Genomic DNA, 22,347 nt, shown 5'->3' with positions numbered 1-22,347 from the left:
AATCATCAACATTTATATATCATCCATCATAACCTAAACAAAGAATTTTGGTTGCATAAATCAATGGGACTTGGCTGAATTCCTGGCCTAATTAATAAGCCATCCACAAAAGCAGCTTAAATATGTTGCAAATAAATTACAATATATTATTTTCTCATATTTTTCTTTTTCTAATTATACTTTAAGTTCTAGGGTGCATGTGCACAATGTGCAGGTTTGTTACATATGTATACATGTGCCATGTTGGTGTGCTGCACCCATTAACTCGTCATTTACATTAGGTATATCTCCTAATACTATCCCTCCCCACTTCCCTCACCCTACGACAGGCCCCGGTGTGTAATGTTCCCCTTCCTGTGTCCAAGTGTTCTCATTGTTCAATTCCCACGTATGAGTGAGAACATGTGGTGTTTGGTTTTTTTGTCCTTGCAATAGTTTGCTGAGAATGATGGTTTCCAGCTTCATCCATGTCCCTGCAAAGGACATGAACTCATCCTTTTTGATGGTTGCATAGCATTCCATGGTGTATATGTGCCACATTTTCTTAATCTAGTCTATCATTGATGGACATTTGGGTTGGTTCCAGGTCTTTGCTATTGTGAATAGTGCCACAATAAACATATGTGTGCATGTGTCTTTATAGCAGCATGATTTATAATCCTTTGGGTATATACCCAGTAATGGGATGGCTGGGTCAAATGGTATTTCTAGTTCTAGATCCTTGAGTAATGGCCACACTGTCTTCCAAATTGGTTGAACTAGTTTACAGTGCCATCAACAGTGTAAAAGTGTTCCTATTTCTCCACATCCTCTCCAGCACCTGTTGTTTCCTGACTTTTTAATGATCACCATTCTAATTGGTGTGAGATGGTATCTCATTGTGGTTTTGGTTTGCATTTCTCTGATGGCCAGTGATGATGAGCATTTTTTCATGTGTCTGTTGGCTGCATAAATGTCTTCTTTTGAGAAGTATCTGTTCATATCCTTTGCCCACTTTTTGACGGGGTTGTTTTTTTCTTGTAAATTTGTTTGAGTTCTTTGTAGATTCTGGATATTAGCCCTTTGTCAGATGAGTAGATTGCAAAAATTTTCTCCCATTCTGTAGGTTGCCTGTTCACTCTGATGGTAGTTTCTTTTGCTCTGCAGAAGCTCTTTAGTTTGATTAGATCCCATTTGTCGATTTTGGCTTTTGTTGCCATTGCTTTTGGTGTTTTAGACATGAAGTCCTTGCCCATGCCTATGTCCTGAATGGTATTGCCTAGGTTTTCTTCTAGGGTTTTTGTGGTTTTAGGTCTAACATTTAAGTCTTTAATCCATCTTAAATTAATTTTTGTGTAAGGTGTAAGGAAGGGATCCAGTTTCAGCTTTCTACATATGGCTAGCCAGTTTTCCCAGCACCATTTATTAAGTAGGGAATCCTTTCTCCATTTCTTGTTTTTGTCAGGTTTGTTAAAGATCAGATGGTTATAGATGTGTGGTATTATTTCTGAGGGCTCTGTTCTGTTCCATTAGTCTATATCTCTGTTTTGACACCAGTACCATGCTGTTTAGGTTACTGTAGCCTTGTAGTATAGTTTGAAGTCAGGTGGCATGAGGCCTCCAGCTTTGTTCTTTTGGCTTAGGATTGTCTTGGCAATGTGGGCTCTTTTTTGGTTCCATATGAACTTTAAAGTAGTTTTTTCCAATTCTGTGAAGAAAGTCATTGGTAGCTTGATGGGGATGGCATTGAATCTATATATTGCCTTGGGCAGTATGGCCATTTTCATGATATTGATTTTTCCTATCCATGAGCATGGAATGTTCTAGATGTGCCAAAGCAAATGTCCTTCATATCAATTCTTTCATTTAAAGATCTGACACTGAGTCTCTCTCTCTTTTTGTTATTGTAGTGTCCCCCTGAACAGTAGCCATTGTTTCTGGACCTCCATTTTTAAACCTTTTCTTTCTCTTCCTAAAGATAAAGAGCAATGCTAATAGTTCTGGTGAGAGAGCTGTCTCTTTCATGACTCCTCTTGTGTACTTCTACATGCCTTCACTTCCTTCCTAGAACAATAACTCAAATAAAAAACATACCTCACTCCAAAAACAATACCGTTTGTTGTAGAGCAAACATATTGGGAAGAAAGTTATACAATGTATGACGGTTGGGCAGGAAGCTGAGATGAGAACGCAAGATGAGATAGGACAAGGTAAGACTGAGAGCAGTACCCAAGGCCAGGCATAAGATGAGCCAGACTCAGAGAGAACCTGGAAGCTGGATATAGGGAGAAAAACATGAGACCTAGGTGGAAGACCTGGCTCCCTGCTTACCTGTGCCATGCCAGGCAATTAATTAACTTCTCAGCACTAGTTTTTAATCTGTATAAAATGACAACTATACCCTGCCTCAAAGGAGGTTTACAAGTATTTGAATGTACTTGGTAACTTGTAACTGTCTAATACGGAGCTGGAGGAGCAGCAGCAAGCAGCCAGGAATTGATCAGGACTCAGTCTCCTGAGGACCAGGACCCAGCAGTAGTTGTCTTTGGGTCTGAAGGTTAAGGCTGCCTAGCCTGGAGGGCTGCACCAGACAGGGAATATTCTCTAAGACGAGGGTGTGGCTGAGAGAAATGACGGGCATTAGGTCTCCTTGTAACCTCTGATCTTCCATGCATGGGTACATGCCTGTCCCTGACACTCGGTTTAAGGGTGTCAACTTGTGTTTGTTTCTGCCTACAGAAGGAAGGCATTTCTGGAGCCAATTAAAGGGAGTAAATGGATGTCACTAGGAAATCTAAAGTGTCACCGGAAGATCCAATTTTCAGGATTTAAGCCAGACAATGTTCCCTAAAATAACTTAGGGTTCTAAAATGTGATTATGGAAGGCTTCAAAGACATGCTTTTCAGAACTTTAAAGTTCATTCTACTAGGTTAGATATCTTAGCATCAGAGGGAAGTGAAAAAGAAAATGTATAGATAAATTTCTTCAGCATCTCTTCCCCGATTCCTTTTAAGAGATGGGAGCCATCTCTTCCCCAATTTCATAACAACTGTTATGTGGCCTGGCTGCATATTTATGTTTCCTAATCCTCCATAGCACACCCTCCAGGCCTGACCAATCAGAGCGCTGCATCCTACTGACCTCAATGATTGCTATGGGGATGAGTATGTAACTCACAGTGGGCAAATTCAGAGTCCTCAGGTTTGTGACATCTGTAATCCACATGGTCTTAGGGATACTTGCAGCCATTTTAAATCCTGTCTGATCTGAGGCAAAGCAGTGGAAAGCAGAACCAAAGTCAAGGAGGAAAGAGAACAGAGTCCTGATGATGATGTTTAAATTCCTGGATTTAACAGGAGATTTATCTTTTATGATCTTCTCACTTACATTTTTCTGTCACTTGATGCTGAAAATGTTCTGGCTTATACAGTTTCCAAAGTACTGAGCCCCAAATATTTCTTATTATATTACATAATTTATAATTTAGTGAAACAAAAGTAAAAGAAATATTTTAGACTACAAATAACTTAATTTGCAGGATTCCATATCATGTGTAGACTCTGCTGAAGTATTTGCTTTAGAAATAACAGTTAAGTTTGTCCTATGAAACCTTTCCGTAAAAACTTTTCTCATAGGTCTTTGTCTTTATGATTAAATGCAATTGGTTAGGAAAGAAATAGTTTCTAGTGACATTAAATAATGGGCCTCAGATGATCTTAGGAGGTATGCCATAGTAAATTAGAAAAGTGTGCAGATAGGTTTTCTTGGATGCATCTTTTGACAATTGAAGATTGCTTAAATGTTGACTGTGAAGACATATATTGTCTCATGTACCTCGGAAAGCAGCTATACTGATGTGCCCAAATTTCCAAATGATTATCATGCCTAAGAATAGTAACAATAAATATGTTACAAAAACAATAAATTTTTTCTAACCTCAGAAAAACTTTGTAGGGGTCTTTAGTCATTATTCAGGGTTGTAAAATTAACTTATTATGTGAAGATGTGAAAGAACACTAATGTTCTCAGAACATGAAACCATAGTAAATTGTTAATTATAAATTAATGATCTTCTTTTTCATCATAATGATTAATTTTATAAATATGAGATGAATAAAAGTCCAAAAAACTCATTTGGATTAGTGGTTTGCTCTTAGTTAAAAAATTTCAATTTATAACTGCTTTCTTGAGAAAAAGGTTGAAATACCCAAAGTTTTGGCCAATACCTAATGATCACTCAGAGCATATAATATTTCCATTCTGATTGTTCACCCTTATCCCCACTTATATTCAGTGTCAGTTCTAAGAGAAATATATTTCAGTCCTCATTTATGGTCTCTTTGTTGCAGTTTCCTGACTTTGCTTGGGTAAAGTTTGTATTTTAATATTTTCCTCAAGAAGGCTTGTGGGACCAACATTCCTGAGTTCTTGTATACACAACCTTCACACTTGAATAACAGCTTGGTGGAGTATAAAATCCTTAGCCCTCTTTGGTTTTTGTGAACCCTGTAAGTATTGCTTCACTGTCCTCTAGTATTATAAGACATTGAGGAGTTATATGAATACAGCCTGAATTATTTTCCCCAAGAAATTATTTAAAGTTCTTGCTAGACTTCACCATTTTTTTAACATCCTTTAAGCAGGGATAGACCATATTTTTGAGCATTCTGATTTAATTTTTTCTGAATAATGTGTTCTTTTATTATAATAGATAGATGATCTCTGTATATATAGAATAAATATATATTTATATAAATTATATATATGTTTCAGAGTTGTTTTATGGTTGATATCTTTATATATTTGTTCTATTCCATTGTATTTGTTTTATTCTCTCAGGATTCCAGTTACATGTATGATGGGTCTCTTTTTCTTCTATATCTAATATTTTCTAATTCTTTTAAATTTTGTTTTCATTTCATGTTGCTTACTCTTCTTTTTGGCCTAAATATCTCATTATCTCTTACTATATTTTTCACAGGATTTCTCTCTTTTTCGATTTTATTTTCATTTCTATGATAGTTTTAAATTATTTTTCATTTTTCAAAGAGAGGATTTTACCCTGTCACACAGGCTGGAGTGCAGTGGCATGATCTTGGCTCACTGCAACCTCTGCCTCTTGGGTTCAAGTGATGCTCCTGCCTCAGCCTCCCGAGCAGCTGTGATTACAGGTGCATGCCACCCTGCCCAGCTAATTTTTGTATTTTTGGTAGAGACAGGTTTTTGCCATGTTGACCAGGCTGATCTCGAACTCCTGGCCTGAAGAGATCTGCCTCGCTTGGCCTCCCAAAGTGCTAGGATTACAAGCAAATTTATTTTAATCCTCACTTTCTTTCCTGAGTTCTCTCAGGTCATGTTTTATCTTCTGTTTTCTTACTCTCTGCTTAGGTTTTCTTACAATTTCTCTTTTGCCTTCTTGTATTTTTGCTTTCCGATTTATATTTAGAGAGCAATTGCTTTATTAAGTTTTGAAATTCATGGCGAAATGTTTAATCCAAGTTTTTATGTACTTACGATGTATGTTCCTCTTTTGGTAAGTTTTCCTGCTCTTTCTTACTGTTTCTTATACTGAAATTTTGTATCAGCACTGTCAGATCTTTCAAAATGTCATGAGTTAGATTTCCTTGACCCTGCTGTTGAAAGGAGGTGTCTTCAGAGTCTGAGCTGACATTTTCTGAGTTCTCACCACTGAAATTATGAGTATCTTTGCTACACTTTCCTCACCACATGGCTTCTGTGTATTCATTCTCTATCTGGTTCCCTCCTGATCTGGAATCTCTTGTGTAGAAAGGTGATAGTTTTATCATCTCAGTGTGAGCCCCTAGCTTACCAGAAGCGCTAGGCTGGCTTGTCATTTACTTCTCTTTTTACTGCTTCTGCTGTAATCTTCCTGTGCAACTTTGTCACTTTGTCATGATTTTAGCTGCTTTTGGTAAAATTTTTATGCAGATTATATCTAACGTTTTTCGCTGAAAATAACGGGCTTTTCCCCATTTACCCTGATACCTTTGTGTGACATTCAGGAGGAGAAGAGAAAGTCATTTTTTGTATGCCTGATTTTTTTTTTTGAGATGGAGTCCCACTCTGTCACCCAGGTTGGAGTGCAGGGGCGTGATCTCAGCTCACTGCAACCTCCGCCTCCTGGGTTCAAGTGATTCTCCTGCCTCAGTCTCCTGAGTAGCTGGGATTACAGGCACCTGTCACCATACCTGGCTAATTTTTGTTATTTTTAGTAGAGATGTTCACCATGTTGGCCAGGCTGGTCTTGAACTCCTGACCTCAGGTGATCCACTGCCTTGGCCTCCCAAAGTGCTGGGATTACAGGCGTGAGCCACTGTGCCCGGCTGCATGCTTGATTTTTATTTTAATTATTTAGTTTGAACTAGTTTTAGACTTATAGAATAAATGCATGAAAAATCTGTCATCCTGTTTCCTCTATTTAACATCTTACGCTCACAAAGGACAATTATCAAGAACAGAAAATTAGTATTTGTACAATATTATTAAGAGACTCCATTAGAATTTCATAAATTTCCTCGCTAATGTTTCTTTTCTCTTTCAGAATTTATCCAGGATTTTTGCATTTAGTTTTTATTTCTCCATTGTTTATTCCAGTCTGTGATAGTTCCTCGGTCTTTTCCTTTTTTTTATGACTTTGACTTTTTGTTTTTTTTTTAAGACAGAGTCTCGCTCTGTTGCCCAGGTTGGAGTGCAGTGGCATGATCTCGACTCACTGCAATGTCCGCCTCCTGGGATTCAAGTGATTCTCCTGCCTCAGCCTCCTGAGTAGCTAGGATTACAGGCACGCACCACTATGCCTAGCAAATTTTTGTATTTTTAGTAGAGACAGGGTTTCACCACGTTGGCAGCCTGGTCTTGAACTCTCGGCCTCAAGTGATCTGCCCACCTTAGCCTCCCAAAGTGTGGCACAGGTGTGAGCCACAGTGCTCGGCCTGACTTTGACATTTTGGAAGAGAACTGATTCTTTGGTAAGAAAATTCAGGCTCCTATGCTGACATTCTAAACTTCATAATTGGTATTTTCTTATATTAGCCACATTGATACAAGCTCTTTTCTTTAATTGGTCCTTCATATTTCCATTTTATTAGCTTCGTTTTTTGACAACTTGAGGAGTATTTAAAAATTCAGATTCTTATGCTTAAATTCTAATCTTCATAATATTTAGCATCTGTATGGATTAGCCACTAATCAACTTGGTTCTTCACAATTCAGTTCATCAACTTGTTCTGGATTACTATGGGATTTTCAGTCTGCCAAAGGGTAGAATTAGGAGGTTATATTAGCTAATCAATGGAGTGGTATGCATTTGGTAACATTTATTTTGCTATGTTTCAAATGCTGGATGTCTAGGAAGAAGAATGACCTCTTTTAAATTCTCATGCCCTAACACCAGACCTATGAAGATGTTACATGATAAAAGGAATTTTGCAGATGTGATTAATGTTACAGATATTAAAATAGGAAGATTATCCTGGGTTGTCCTGCTGGACCTAGCTCAAATTACAGGAGCCTTTCAAATTAAAGAAATTTTTTCAGGTGGAATTAGAGAAGTGTGGCAGAAAGACAAGTCAGAGATATTTTATTGCCAAAGGTATTCAACCTGCCATTGCTGGAGGGGGCTTATGAAAAGAATGAGAAGAATGTTTACAGCCTCTAAGAGCAAAGACCAGCCCCCTGCTGACAGCCAGCAGGGAAATAGGGACCTTACTGCTACAAACACAAGAAACTGAACTTAGCCAGCAGCCTAACTGAGAAGGGAGGCATATTCTTCCCTAGAGTGTCCAGTAAGGAGCATAGCCTTATCAGCACCCTGTGAGATTCTAAGCAGAGTCTGACAGACTTCTCAACTATAGAACTGTGAGATAATCAATTTGTATGGTTTTACACCTCTAAGAAGCAACTGTAAATTATTATAATACATGGGAGTTAGTTTGCTTTGCTGATTAGGGAATACATGTACTGATGAAAGTAAAATAAGTTTGTTTGAAATAAAAATAGTGCTAAATTTTTTTTTTCTTATTGTGAAAATTACATGATGAAGGGAAACTGGGTGACTTCATCATCTTTTGGGTGATTTAAATCATCTTTTATCACTTGAAAGCAGTGTTTGTGAACTTCCCATGCAAACCTAACTATGGTAAATCAGGATTATACTGTTTTCCTTCTGGAAATTATCCAAAAGTTAAAGACAGAGTGAAAAACAAACAAACAAACAAAAAAAACCCCACAAAGCCCAGTGAATTCCATTTTTGTTGGAACTAGGAGACCGCTATTAATCAGCAGGCCACAAAAAAGGGACATGGATGCAGCTGGAAACCATCATTCTCAGCAAACTATCGCAAGGATAGAAAACCAAACACCACATGTTCTCACTCATAGGTGGGAACTGAACAATGAGAACACTTGGACACAGGAAGGGGAACATCACGCACTGGGGCCTGTCGTGGGGTGGGGGGAGGGGGGAGGGATAGCGTTAGTAGATACACCTAATATAAATGATGAGTTAATGGGTGCAGCACACCAACATGGCACATGTACACATATGTAACAAACCCGCACGTTGTGCACATGTACCATAGAGCTTAAAGTATGATAAAAAATAAATAAAAATTAAAACAAAAAAATTAAGGCTAAAAAATACAGATGAGGTTGGGCAGAAGCTTTATTGAAGGAAGTAAAGTAAGGACTCAGAGCAGTGAGAGAATTCAGTGACAGCAGACCTCAGAAGACATTAATCAAAATTTACCTCCTTATACCTTAAATATATACAATTTTTATTTGTTAATTATACCTCAATAAAGCTGGAAAAAGAAAACTGAAAAATTTCACCTCCCATATGAAAGACACTCTTTGAAGTTAAAAAGAAGTTCTATATATATAAAGAGAGAGAGACAGAGAGAGAGATATATATACTTTTAAAACAAAGTGATCAATAAATGATTAAAATGAAAAGGTGGCCAACGGAAGATATAGGAACAGCTGGTGATAAGCTGGACTGGTGACAGAAACTCTCCTAAACCTATACAAGTCCATAGGATATACTGGTTAAATAAATTAAGGTGTTTCATACAATGAAATATTTTTCATTTGATAAAAACATACAAGGAAGTATTCTGTGTACTAATTTTGAAAGATTTCTAAGATATATTAAATGAAAAAGTCCAGGAAACTATGATATACTACTATTAGCATAAATTGGAAACATCAATGTATAGTATTAATTATATATAAACAATTGTTACTGGGAAGGCAATAGTTGGGAACTGGGCAGATGGAAATTATTTTGGAAAGAGTCTTCACTGTATATCTTTTTGAACTTTGTAATTTTTGAGTCATGTGAATTATCTATTACATTAAATCAATTATATTGAAAGCAACATCAGAACATTCTAAAGAAAAAAATACAGAAATTTAGTATTGATCAAATTTTTAAAAATCAGCTTTTTTTTTCTTCCATTTACAATGTGGCTATGTACCCAATTCCCCTATTCCCGCAGATTATGAGAACACATTTTTTATAATGAGTGGCATCCAATTGATTTATTGTCCTATAATTCTAAAATTCAGATTATGCTTTTGAGATCCATAAGCTGCATGACATTACTTATAGTAATTGCAACTGCAGTTTATTTCACAGCAAGTGACATTTTATACTACCTTTTATTTCGCACCTGTTTTCAATATTTCTGGAACAGGTTCCAATCATTAGGATGAATGTAGTAATTAAGCTTTGACTAAAGATGAATCATCATCCATATATGCTGTGTGAATTTTGATCATTTTAATATTTGCCAGTGCAAATTGCTGTTAAAACAATTCATTTGCATTTCATCAGGTACTCTTGTAGACCTTTATTTTCTTTTCAGTCTTCACATTAGAAACTTGTTTTTTTCTCTGAGTACCGCATAATGCTAATCAAGTGAAAGAAAGATTTTACATTTCAAGGCGAGGGTAACATTAGTCAGTCAATAATAGTGGCACCTGCAATCCTTAGTATCTCTGAAAATGCTAACAGGACCAGCTTCATGTTCCAAAAACGATGGTTGCAAACCTCTTTCAGCAAAGCAGGACTCCCCTGCTATTGCTTGGTTTATTTCAACTGTCTGTGTGCTCTTTGGTCTGCCTTGTTCCTGGAGTTTTCATTTTCTCTACTTTTAATCTTAGTATTATACACATTTTGGAGATACAAAGCTGATTTCTCTTCCCATTAAAAAATAAAAATTGGAAATACTAGACTGCATTGTGTGTGGTTCACACTAGACATAATTCAAAACTCATCAACTGAGTCCCCATACTTGGAGAGATTTTGATGCTACATGAAAAAAACTAGAAAATGAATGTACATTTGTACATTTTAAATTCAGATGGATTGTTTAAAGGATGTGTAAAACTTTTTATTTTTGATTAGTTTATGACATAACCAGTGTTGATGTGTCAGATAAAAGGATTACTACTGAACTTGAAGGGTTATCTTTTTTTTTTTTCTTTTTTTTTTTTTTGAGACAGAGTCTTGCTCTGCCATCCAGGCTAGAGTACAACGGTGTGATTTTTGTTTGCTGCAACTTCTCCCTCCTGGGTTTAAGGGACCCTCCCGCCTCAGCTTCTTCAGTAGCTGGGACTACAGGTGCGCACCACCACTCCTGGCTAATTTTTGTTTTTTGTTTTTGGTAGAGCAGGGTTTCACCATGTTGGCCAGGCTGGTCTTGAACTCCAGGGCTATGGGATCGGCCTGCCTTAGCATGAGCCACTGCATCTGGCCTGGTTATCCTTTTAATCACTCAGTTTGGACCTACGTGTCGTGAGATATGCGGAGGTCTGTTTTTGGAAGAATGTAATGTTCTCTTAGGATGCAGGCCAAATGATTAGAAATATTTAATAGAATATCTGAAATAGGGTCAGGATGAAATGAAGAGTGGCAACAAAATGAGAAAACCATGGGTCCAGAAGTCACATGATTCCTATTTCTGCTAGAAGAAATCCATGACTCAGGTCACAGATTAACAACACTTCTCCTTCCCCTATGGTTTCCTTATATAAGAGATCAGCCTTCCATGCCAATAGTAAGGATATTCCAAGTGCCAATAATTGGATGTAACACCAGCCATTTCTGTTTTGGTGTGAGTGAGTTTTCAGGCTAAGTGTTAAGTGACTGAGACTAGTGGGGAGTCTGCAGATGATAACGTAGGTAGGAACAGGAAGAAAAGCACAAATACCGGTCTGGGGCAGAATGTGACAGGGTGGACCTTTTTATTCTAGCATGGCTTGAGGAAAATCTATTTGACGACACAGATAAAGTTGTTTTTGATTTTCAGATTGTCCATGCAATCGTTGTCATATTGTTGACCTGAGCAACTGAAAATCTTATTCATGTTGTGCTATTTACCCATTTTATGCTGACCTGCTGTGACTCTGACATCTCCGTCCTAAATGTATCTGAGTAAACCCATTCTTCATGCCATTTTATCTTTCTTTGTTTTGGTTGGAGCAAATGGAGCAAACATGAAATTCATCTTTATTTGTCATATGGCATGATTTGAAGGGAAGCCTCTAAGACCTAAATGGATACAGCATAATCTGTATGCTACCGGATTAGGTGCTTTGAGTTTACCATGAAGTCCTAAAATCGTTTTCCTTTTTCTTGGGCTTTTGGGAAATAATTATGCTTTTTATTGAGTTAATTAAGAAACAGAGAAACCAAGCAGCATTGACACCTTATAGTAGTCATAATTTGAGATTGTTTGGTAATATCCTCAACTTGAAACTTTTATTTAAAATTGTGGGGGCTAAGTAAACTTGTGTATTTATAAGAATAATACTCTTTTCAAAATATAATTCGAACTTCTGTAAACAATTCCATGTGTAGTCTGTTAGTTTTCATTTATAGAGATGCTTAAAAATTATCTCTCATCTTTGTGAAAACCAGGACATTTTGATAAGTTTAGAACCTAGTGGGACATGGGAACAGGGGAGGTCTAAAGAAGAAGGTATGATTTTCAAGATAGAGAGTACTACTTCTTGTAGTATCTCATAGTGCTATCTTCTTGCTAGGGGAGAGAGAAGGCAACTGGAGGAGTAGGAGGCATACCTACAAAGAAAAAAAAGAAAACAACAAATGAGAAGTAGTGTTATGCTGATCTTTGAATTCATTATCAAATGTTTAAAAAGGAAGATTTACATTTGCAGTTATTCTTTCATTTATTCAGGTGGATGCTAAATCTTACATAAAAGATTGTAAAACATCATCAATTTTATTTGATCGCTACGATAAAAGTGGTTAAAATATTCTCGTTAAAATATACTGGTAACTTAAAATTTTATTTTTAATGGTGCTACAGTTAATGAAAGCATACTGTAGTTTTGTTTGACTTTAAATCTGATGAAATATTTGTTTGGAAAAAATCTCTGTCTCTGTCACTCTCTCTCTGTCTCTCTGAGTGTGTGTTTATGTATCCTGAAGGTTTTCTTCCTTTTCCTCCCATCTCCAGACTAACCGTCTCTCACCCTTTATGTACTTCAGTCTGGAAGAGAATAAAACCCTTTGAAAGTTGTTTAAAATCAGTATGAAAAAGAGAAAAAGAAAGTAGTCAGTATAATTTAGTATCAGTGTATCTGATTCAGCTGTTTCTCATTCCACTAATTTGATTAATAATGCTTTTTTATTTATGAGAATTTCTAAAACAAATGGTAATTATTGCTGTTTCAGCTGGACTCTGAGTTCCACTTATGTGTTTGAGAATAGCAAGATGTAAATTTTGGCAATTTCCTAGCATTATACTTTGAAAGAAATGCAGAGGAATACTTCCATGTGAAAACCATGTCAGACAGGAAGAAAAGTAAATTGTGATAAAAGTTTTTATTTGTCTAATATACAGTTAATTTTTAACTAAGTTAATGCCTGTTAAATACAAATTATAAAATATGTAGTATCCCATCATATGAAAGTGCTTTGCAACTGTAGGAAGCTGTAATGGTTAATTTTATGTGTTAATTTGACTGGCTCATTGTGCCCAGATAGCTGGTGAAACATTGTTTCTGGGTGTACCCCTGTTAAGGTGTTTTCCTGAAGAGATTAACATTTGAATTGGTGAACTGAGTAAAGCAAATGACTTTCCCTAAAGTAGCATTGTACAATCCACTGACAGCCTGATTAGAACAAGACGGCAAAGTTAGATTGGAGTCACCCTTCCTTTGCCTGAATGCTTGAACTGGGATATCGATCTTCTGCCGTTAGTACACCTGGTTCTAAGGGCTTCAGATTTGGACTAGAATATACACCATTGGCTCTCTGGCTATCAGGTTTTTAAATTATACCACCCACTTTCTTGGGTCTCCAGCTTGCAGACAGCAGATTGTAGGACTTCTCAGCTTCCATAATTGTGTGAGCCAATACCTTATAATAAATATTTCTTTCTATATCTGTATATGTATACAACTTATATGTATATTAGATTAGTTCTGTTTTCCGGAGAACCATAATTAATATAGAACTCAAATTCTCGTTAAGTTAATAAATATTAAATTGAAATAATAAAATGGAGGGGAAAGAAGGAAAAAATAAATTTTGTTGTGTTTATGATGTCTGTGTTCTAGTGAGCCCCTGGATCTTATCAGAGTACTGAAGGGAGAACTGATGCTGGATTCATCCCTATGTGGAAAACTATAGATTTGTATTGAAGAACATGAGATATAAATAAAGAGCTAGAATACATTTTTGGATGAAAAGACTAATAACATTATGAATCTTCTAAATGTTTATATAAAAATGAAATTCATTTTAAATTAGAACCATCAAACTGATGAAGTTTAAAAATTTTTATGAAGGAATAAATGGCTAAAATAAGGTAGGATTTTTTTTTTTTTTAAAGAGGATTAAAGAAAGGGAGCTTGCCTTACCATATGAGAACATGCTGTAATTTATTGTATTTGAATCAATATGGCATTGGCATCAGAACAGATCAGTGGAAAAGAATCCAGAATCTGAAAATAGATACTGGTATGGATGAGGATTTAACATACAGCCAAGGTGATATTTTAACTCATTGGGAAAATTACGGTTTCTGCAACATATGGTGTTAGCCCAATTGGCTAATCCATCAGGAAGTAAATAAAATTGTATCACTGCCTTACACAATATAGATAAATTTGGGATGAATTAAATGTTAAAGTTAGCAACATAACAAGAAAAACCTACAGGAAAATCTACAAGATTGCAAGTATAAACTAGGGGGAAAAAGAGGATCATTTAAAAAAGTAAATAGAAAAAATGATAGATTTGGAAAAAAAAATGTTTGCATGCAGGACACAGAAGATTAATACTATAATAGACAGAGTTCTTACAAATGACGAGGAGATAATCTAATAGAAAAATGGGCAAAAGAGAAAAATAGGCAAATCATAGAAGAGCTAATCCCAAAAAGATCAAACTTCTTATAGGCCAGCAAGTACAAATTAAACTAACATTTATATACCTCACACACTGACCAAACCTAAAAAGAAGAAAAGCACCACTTTCTGCTGAAGAATGGATAGGCAATGGTAATTTCAGATATTTCTAACAAAAATGTAGTAACTTACATTTTAGCATCCTTTTTGGAAAGTAATCTTGTAACGTCTATTAGAAGAAATAAATGCATAGTATGCTTTGATCTAGCACTCTCACCCTTAGGAATCTAACTAGTAAAAATAACAGCACCCATGAGCATGTATACATAATGTTGATTATAAGAACTGGAAACAAAGTGAATGCCCATAATAGCATATTAATACCATGGGCTATTTTGTAGCCATCAAAAAGACTATATTAGAATAAAGATAGTAGGAAACCTGGAGGGATTTCCATGAGGTATGGCTGAGTGAGAAAAGCAGGATGCTGATAAATTGTGTAATATCCCAGTTTTGAAACATAAGTAAGATCCTCCCACTATAAGTGTATGTGTATTTTGTGAATACTTGTAATTTTATAATCAAAGGAACTTCATCACCTGTTATCTGGCTGGTGGTGGTGGTGGTGGTAGTAATGTGGATAGAAGCGAGGAAGAGAAAAGAGAAGGGGAATGTTCTTGTTTTCTCTTGTTGTGTAACAAATTAACACAAATTCAGAAGTTTAAAGTGACATATACTTATTTTCTATTTCCATGGGTTGAATCTGGGCACAGCTTAGCTGAATCCCCTGCTCAGGATCTTCTAAAGCTACAATCAAGGTGTTGGCAGGACTGAATTCCCTTCTGGAGCTCAGGTTTCTTTTCCAAACTTTCATTGTTGTTGGAAGAATTAACTTCCTTGGGACTGCCTGCCTGATGGCCCTGGCTTCTTACTGGCTGTTAGCTGGAGGCCATCCTTGTGTCTCAGAGGCCACCTACAATTCCTTGTCACATGACCGTCTCCATAGGCAGTTCTGGCATGTCTGTTTGCTTCTTCAGTGCCAGCAGGAGAGTATCCTGCTGCTAAATCAGCTAAGATGGAGTTTCACAAAATGAAATAGTCACAAGAGTGACATCCTATCCCATCACTTTTGCCATATTCTGTTGGCTAGAAGAAAGTTGCATGTCCCAGTTATCCAAGGACTGGAGATGATTATGAGAACATGGATCACTGGGGGGTCAAGAGTAGGGTGTGTCTGTTACAGATGGCCAAGCAAACAATGAAAACAATATTTTAAAAAGACCAAAGCCAAATAAAAACCAGAAATGATTAACATCTTATTACATAAAATTACATCTATGTGTTGGATAATTAAAAAAAAACAGACATTAAGAAAAGAAAATTACTTATACGCCTCAAACCATTAGCAATATGTATTTCCATAAGCTCTTCTGAGAGTACTAATACTATGCATTGATAAAATATCATGTACTTCCTTGGGTTCTTCATAATGAATGTCCTCTTGGGTTTTGTTGTTTTTCTTCAGACTTTGCTTCCATTCTATATTTCATCCATTCTAACATGGTGTTAATTGTCAGAGGATTATTATTTTATGTAGTACAATTAAAGGAAAAGAACTCTGGTTAAACTACGCTTGCTTAGCAAATTAATTATGAGGTATATGCCAACTTAAAAAATGTTAAAATGTGAAAATATATTTGTCTTAGATTTGATGAAACTACTTGAATGTATTTTTCCCTGCAGAAGGCTCTCTAGTTTTCCTCCTGGAGGTTTTCAGATCCCATTGGGATACCTCCCTTTTCTCAGACATTGCTTACTTCACATCCTTCTATTTCTCTAAAATGAAAATTAGTAATAACAATAGTTGGATTCTGGCCAAGCAAGGATAAGCAAAGTCCTCTGAAGTCAGTCAGTGCTTCTATGTCACTAGGGTTCCATTTCCAGGTCAAAAAAGGCAAACTCTGTGTGTGTGTGTGCGCGTGCACACACACACTTTTTTTTAAAAAATAGAAGCACTGTTAGAGGTGAAAATGGCATTACAAATAATTTGAATTAATTTTTTCTTTCTTTTTTTTTTTTTTTTTTTTTTTTGAGATGGAGTCTCACTCTTTTGTCCAGGCTGTAGTGCAGTGGCATGCTCTTGGCTCACTGCAGCCTCTGCCTCCCGGGGGTTCAAGCGATTCTCCTGCCTCAGCCTTCCGAATAGCTGGGATTATAGGAGTGCACCACCACGCCTGGCTAATTTTTTTGTGTTTTGAGTAGAGATGGCATCTCACCAGGTTGGCCAGCCTGGTCTCGAACTCCTGACTTCAGGTGATCCGCCTGCCTCAGCCTCCCAAAGTGCTGGGATTACATCATGAGTCACTGCACCCAGCAATTTGAATTAATTTTTAACTTTCAGCTGCAGATGTCTGGAAATGTTTTTTAGGTAAGCAGAGCAAATAGACATAATTATAATATCATGTGTGAGCAATGTTTTTCCTTAGACAATGTGAATGCTAATCAAACTTGAAAAGCTATCTTAAATAAGCTATTTGTTGGAGCAAGCTTAAATGCACTGAAAGTGACTCAATGATTTACTTGAAAGAGATTTTATATATATATATAAAATAAAACATTTTTATTTTATATATATATATATAAAATAAAACATTTGTCCTTTAGTCATTGTTTTTTCTCAAAGGCAATTGCATATTAGGAAATATTTTTTTCTTATTGGATCTACAGTTTGTTGCTAAAAGTTTGTGTATTTATATAATGTTCTCTAGAATGAAGGCAATCATCATGGTGTTTTTTCATGCCAGTGTAAGGATTAATATCACAAACTCAAATTAGTTTAATATGTTCAACATGTGTTTGAAATAATTAGAATTTTCCAAAGCAACGGCCTTTAAAATAGCATTTTAAACAGATAAGCAACGGCCTTTAAAATAACATTTTAAACAGATAACATTTTAAAATATATCCTTGGGCTTTTTTAAAAAAAATTCAGGTGCCCTTTGCTTCAGTGAAATGTTCTGTGGACTTTAAAATTTCTTACTAACCTTTCTCTGAGATTGAATTCAGATTCAATTGGGTGTTATTCTAGTTTTCACTGACAAAAAGCTTTAACTAGAACTCTCAAAATCTATTCACATTTGCTGTTTCAAAGTGAGCTGAAGATATAGCTATCTGGTGTTTAAGTTTGCTTTTTGGTTTGGAAATTCATGGGAGCAAATCAGACATAGTGTCAAGCTACAGTCTCATTTTAAGTCACTTCCTGCACTTCCAACATGTGGAAGCCCTGCAGATTTCAAAGGCAGCAGGGAGCAGCAGGTGAGCAGGATCAGCTACCTGTTCCTGCTTTGTCAGCATTACCATTCTGAGGTGTTGTTTCCTCTCTCTCTGCCTTTGTCTTTGGTTGTAGGCATTGCTTGAATTTTATCCTTGTAAATCTTTCTAATTCCCTGTCTTCTCTTTTGTTTTTCTCACACACAGGCAACAGTAGATGCCAGTGTTATGGCATATGTTGCTGTACATGAGAAGGGATGTCTTTATTAGAAGACATCAAGGTTTGAGCTTCTTTTCCTTTGAGCTAGAAGTATGTGATCATTTGGCCTTTCAGCCCTGTGCCCCTCAAAAGTATGTATTAGTTTTAGGATATCATATGATACTGACAACTTAAAAACAATGTAAACTGAACTAAAATTTTCACATTTTTCTGTTACTAAGTCTGTTCCCACATGAAACCTGAAACGAAATTTAGACTCTGTCAGCACCAGTGAGATGGTCCTGTATCCATCCATTCAGCCAACAGTTATTTCCCTAACATAGCATAAATTGGTACTACCTCTATCCTGTTCCCTAAAGCAGAGAGCTTTCTTCAAGGTATGGTCTCTGCATGTAGGCAAGTGCCCTGAACTTAATATCAATTGTTAAGAGTCCAGAAGAGACAACAAATATTTGGATGAAATAGTCAGAAAAAGTTAAATTAACTACCTAATTTTCCAGTCTGTATACCTGTGTCTAGTCTGAGCACCAGAACATCTTGTACTTCTGGGAGGACCATCTCACCTCACTGTCATTATATGGTGTTTTATAAGGTTTTTGTCTCTGCTCAGATTGCTATAACAAAATCCCATAGAATGGATGTTGAACAGCAATTCATTTCTCACAGTTTGGGATACTGGAAAGTCCAGGCTACTGGCATGGTCAGGATCTAGTGAGGGATCTCTTTGTCGCTTGTAGACAGCCACCATCTTGCAGTATCTTCACATGGCAGAGAGAAGCAGCTCTTGTGTCTCTTCTTCTAGTCTCATTACCAATCCCATCATGAGTGTTCTACCACTCTCACGATCTCATCCAAATCTAATCACCTCCCAAAGTCTCCACTTTTTTATACCATTACACTGGGGATTAGGGATTCAAACTATGAAATTTCAGGGACACAAGCAGGGGGTTGCAAGGGTAATGTTAAGATGGAATGGTAGGGGGCAGCTGAGGTATAGAAAGAGTTGGGGTTAGCTAGGTTTGCTGGGCTCCCTGTGGATTGGCTAATTTGAATAGTTTCTCAATCTCTGGGGCATGGGACTGTTCTTGGTTGTCCGGTATCTGGCCCCAGGGCAATTAGGACAGGTGCATAGTGGCCCAGGTTCTGAAAGCCCAATAAGAAGAGTGGTTGAGGTTGGACTTAATAATCAGCTGCTCAAGAAGGGGACTGACAGGCCTCTAGCCAGGGCCTCAGAACTGGCTCAAGACAGAAATTTACAAAAAATAATATTGCTCATGGTTGCCAGGAATAGGTTTCATATGACCCAGCTTTCATTAGGGGTTGGTATAAGGGCTGGCCATAAAAGAAAGATTTCTGCATCTTTTAAAAAGTGCTATTGGAAATAGCATTCATTGGTCCCCATGATATCAGTATAAAGACTTACCATATGAATTCCTCTTAGCATCCAGTGCTATTGGCAAATATTTCTGAATCCATTGGTATGAGAGCATCTGATTATTGGCTAACAAATGCAGTGGCTTCTGTTTCTCCTTTTGAGTACAGACCTTTTCAATAAGCAGCTGCAGCCAGGAGTAGAGGTGCCCACCTGTGCCTTGAGCATAGTAGCTAGCAGGAGACACAAGTTAAATGTCTTAAATTTAACAGATATTGAGCAGGCATTTATCTTTTTTGGATTTCAGCATAAAATGGGAATAAAACCTGTCTTATTATCTAGAGGGTTTGTAAAATGTTCAAGCAAGCTGATGGTTGAGAAGGCTTATGCCATGGTGTTTCATTAAATAATAATGTAATCCAAATAACCTAGGCTGTAGCCTGTGTGCAGAAATGAAGTCATTGATATTAACATCCGAATGAAGACAGTTTTTTTGTAGTTACAGCCTGCTCATACAAGACCTGGCCTCCACTCCCAAGGCTCTCTCTTTCTATATCTACATGTCTTCCGAAGATGTCTTATAGGTGTTCAGGAGTCTCCGTGTTCCTTCACTAGTACCCCTTCACTAATGGCTCTTCTGCTAATATCTGCTATGAGGGCACTCTCTTCTGTGCAATAGAAGTCAGGTTGCTGGTAACAACCCTGAGTCCCAGGCCATGACCCTAGTCTGTGGAAGAGCAGGTAAAATATCAACTGCTTTAATGTTTTTTTCTGTTTCTTGGACTCTGTGACTTCTTCTTGAGACTCCTTCTTGAGACTTCTTGAGACTGCTTGTGCCTGGAATGGAACACAGGCTCTCCTAGAGAAGTATACTATGTCTTTCTGCTTTTAAACTTCTCTCTCCATGCAGTCTCTACACCAGTCCGTTGGCTGGGCAGAAAGGATGGTAATTGTGCTCTTACCTCCATCCTCATTTCTTTCCTCTCATTAGATTCCCAGCTTAGTGTATGCATATGCCTACCTATTCATATCTTTTCCTCCTTCTTGCTGGACCCCAAAGCATTTATGGATGTCAACTCATGCACATAGATAATGGCAGAGTTGTAGTTCAGCCACTTGGGCAAACTGAAGCTCAGTAAGGATCAAGTAAAACACTGCATTTCAATAATAATAATGTTGTTGAGTGCCGTTTATTGTAAATTAAGCCATATCCTCTTTTGGGTGGTGGTGTTCTAACTGTGCTCCCTACCCACAGTCTCTGCTATTATAAACATGCTTCCATCCACTGAAGATTGTTTTTTGAGACCCCATTTCTGAATATGTACTTGAATTTGTGTCTTTCTTGCTGTTGACTCTGTGCTTATTGTTCCAGTTTTCTTCTTATTTTGGACATATCCTTATGTTGTGTTTCACCAGGCTCTCAGAGTCCCTAATTTCTGGGACAGCCTTGGCTACTATCAAATCTAGCTCAGCCTTCTGAGATCTCTGCCCAGGTCAGTACCTTTACTTCCTACTCACCTGGGAGTGGATAATTGGCAGCTTGAATGTAGGATGGTATGAACCGATTTGTAAAATTAATATACATTCATTTCTATCATTTCTGTATAGACCCCATATAAAGGGCATTTATTTTCCTTTATGGAAAAAAATTTGAAAGACAGCTTGGAAGTCTACTTCCACGACTTATGTAAGACTGCTTGGCTTGGTAAGAAATTGCTTCAGGATAGTTTATCTGACTCATATGGGAAACTATCACTGCACAGTTTTTCCTCTTGTGACCTAATGAGACAGAGCAGTGGTGCTCAGCACTGGCAGCACATTTTAAATTACCTTGAGTGGTTTTTAAAAATATACCCCACTCAATTCTGATAAACTTAATAACTATTTCTATAGATGGTTCCAGGACATGAACATTAAAAACAGTCTTTCCAGGTGGGTTTAATATGCAGCTAGGGTTTAGAACCACTTGGATTAGAAGAATGTATCAAAACATTCATTTGCTATCCAATTTTAAATAGCGGTTCTGTGTCACACTAAATAGCCTCATTTCTTTCCAGTCTATTCTCTTTATGAATAAAAGTATTTACAGCATACTTAACCCTCAATTCCTCTCTAAGATGGGGTATTTTGCACATCTGGAAATGAGATAACCAGTCTATAATGCTCTGTAGTTTACAAATGAAGCCATTAATTAGATTTTAAAATCTTATTCTCCAAAGTCATGAAAATGTGTAATTCTCTCTTGAGGCTATTTCCATTATTAAGTAAATGCATTATAAATTAGCAGACCAAAGGAATATGCATGAACTGTAGTTCACATCCTGTAAATTTCATACTAAATCAGAAACCTCATTTTTCTTCAGGACGTAATGCTGTATTCTTCTTGTCTATCATCGTTCACTTAATTATATAGGAGTTAAACACTTTGAAACCATCAGGAATTGTATAAATGTTAGAATAAACATTCTGCTATATTCACAAAAATCAAGTTCTAAAAAATTTCTTTTGGAAATCAAAAAGTATGACAACACATTCAAAGGGAGAGAAAAACAAGGAATTATTTGTATAATGATAACCAAAAAAATTTTTTTAAAAGTTATTGTAAATTGTTGAAAAACTATTGATGTTATAGAACACAACAGACCTCAGTTTTAAGGATGTTAACAGGTATTATTCCTGCTAATATTTCTCCTGAGGAGAGTGTGGTAGGTTGGAGAGTAAAAAGGATGGAGTCTCTGACTTTTGTGTTTCCAAAAGGCTCAGCCCCTGGGAGGAGATTCTATTAGGTGCTCTTTGAAGCAAAAGCATTTGATAGAGAAAGTGATTCTTCCACTCTCAAAGCAAGATTAAGGGAGTGGGGAGTGTCAACTGCAGATAGCAAAAGATTCTTCTAATTATGAAGGAGCTTATGCAGATAGCAAAAGATTCTCCTGGTTATGAAGGTTTTTGAGTCACAGAGAGAAGGATGAATAGCCCTGCTTCTGAAATATTACCTGGAGATGTGGAAAGATATGAGAGGTTTGTAGAACCCAAGATAGAAAGGGATCTGCTCCCAATTCTCAGGCTTAGAGTCTTGGGATGTGGCGGAGCTTCAGAAAGGAG

Source organism: Chlorocebus sabaeus, chromosome 10 (assembly GCF_047675955.1).
Source record: "Chlorocebus sabaeus isolate Y175 chromosome 10, mChlSab1.0.hap1, whole genome shotgun sequence".
Lineage (NCBI taxonomy): Eukaryota > Metazoa > Chordata > Mammalia > Primates > Cercopithecidae > Chlorocebus > Chlorocebus sabaeus.
Note: the sequence above shows the minus strand (reverse complement) of the source record.